Raw genomic sequence first — 1,836 nt, 5'->3', positions numbered from 1 at the left:
GACGGCCAGCTCTAGGAAGGGTTCTGGTCGTCCTAAACGTCTTCCATTTAAGGATTATGGAGGCCACTGTGCTCTTGGGAACCTTAAGTGCAGCAGAAATTTTTTTGTAACCTTGGCCAGATCTGTGCCTTGCCACAATTCTGTCTCTGAGCTGTTCAGGCAGTTCCTTTGACCTCATGATTCTCATTTGCTCTGACATGCACTGTGAGCTGTAGGGTCTTATATAGACAGGTGTGTGGCTTTCCTAATCACGTCCAATCAGTATAATCAAACACAGCTGGCCTCAAATGAAGGTGTAGAACCATCTCAGGGATGATCAGCAGAAATGGACAGCACCTAAGTTAAATATACGAGTGTCACAGCAAAGGGTCTGAATACTTATGACCATGTGATATTTCAGTTTTTCTTTTTTAATAAATCTGCAAAAATGTCAAAAATTCTGTGTTTTTCTGTCAATATGGGGTGCTGTGTGTACATTAATGAGGAAAACAATGAACTTAAATGATTTTAGCATATGGCTGCAATATAACAGAGTGAAAAATTTAAGGGGGTCTGAATACTTTCCGTACCCACTGTATGTAGTATATATCTCTCTGTTGGATAAAGAGTGCCATGCTGCAATCATAGTGCATTTACCCAAACTTCAGCACAGTGTGACGTCATCTTCACATTCTCTATACTATTACGTTTATCTGCTTATTTTTCATAACATAGACATAAACCTTGCAGATGTTTACACCACTGACAAATGCTTTCATGAATGCAGCATTATAAGTTCAAGGCCATGCTCGTTACACTGATGTTTTCAGATAAAATACAAGCTTGTGCTCAACCTACACACCCCAGTCTGTAGTCAAATTATTAATATTTTAGTGAAGAAACAAAAATAAAATGCGTATCATTGCATTATTCTCATAGCGAAGCTGTTGACGCAAAGCAAATCAGAAGAATCTTTGAAAAGCACTGTGCCACATCCATTCCATCAAGATCATCAACACTGTGAAAGAACAGCATTTGGGATACACGCTGTTTTTATTCAGTTTGATTAAAACCAGTGGTGCCATCAACAGGTCAGCTGTCGCCAGGCTGGCTGGTGGGGAAAATGGTGTCCTGGCTGAATTAATATGTCACAGCTGATCAGTGGTATTTTTAAAACTGTTTTCATGAGCTGTGATTGCCAACTTAGTCACTTTGTAGTCAACTTGAGAACTCATTTGTTCTAGCTATTGATAATGTGCCAATTCATTAATTATGTGGAATGTTCAAGTCTGTTAGCACATTTACTGTATTTAGATCATTGATGAAGCAGTTGGATAAGAGTTGGATATTCTCCCAGGCCATGATTAATCAAGAAATAATGTTGTTCTACAAGCAGCTACCCACATTTACTTTCCTAAATGCACAGCTGCCACAGAGTTCAGCTGAGACAATGTAATGTTGAAATCTCACAAAAACATCACCTTTGACAACATAAGAGTATTCATAAATAATCACTCATGTCTGAGGTCCACTATTTCATATAACCACAAAAATCTCTCTCTCTCTGATAAATTGCAGTGGTGTAATACATTTAAGCACAACTTGGCAGAGATGCAGTCAGTGCAGTCAGTGTGGAGATGCTTCTGAGAAACCGGACCTTGGTCAGTGCTGTAGTGGGAGAAACTAAAACTGTGGGGCTGAGGGGCTGCGGAGCTGGCTCTGGTTCACTGGCGCCACATCCCCCTGAGCTGGTGAGAATGTGGGGGCTGTGCTCTTGCCTTTGAAGCTTTACCTCCCACTAATTCTGGCCTTCCAATTTCCACACACTGCACAGACCCCCCCCCCTTTCCATCCTCT

At 40.9% G+C, this 1,836-nt stretch overlaps 1 protein-coding gene across 8 annotated transcripts in view; it reads left to right on the top strand.

The window, feature by feature from the left end:
* cxxc5a (CXXC finger protein 5a) overlaps positions 1-1,836 on the top strand; it is a 21,353-nt gene that overhangs the window by 6,556 nt on the left and 12,961 nt on the right. The window contains exon 1 of one of the 8 annotated variants that reach the window (XM_020598683.1): positions 1,566-1,730. The exons of the other annotated variants lie outside the window; for them this stretch is intronic. The gene's annotated coding sequence lies outside the window, so the exon portion shown is untranslated. Of the gene's footprint in view, positions 1-1,565; positions 1,731-1,836 lie in introns of those variants that run through there. 8 annotated transcript variants of the gene reach the window in all.

The sequence above is a fragment of the Monopterus albus genome, unplaced genomic scaffold (assembly GCF_001952655.1).
Source record: "Monopterus albus unplaced genomic scaffold, M_albus_1.0 scaffold39.1, whole genome shotgun sequence".
Taxonomy (NCBI): Eukaryota; Metazoa; Chordata; class Actinopteri; order Synbranchiformes; family Synbranchidae; genus Monopterus; species Monopterus albus.
Note: the sequence above shows the minus strand (reverse complement) of the source record. Positions and strands in the feature narration are given on the sequence as shown.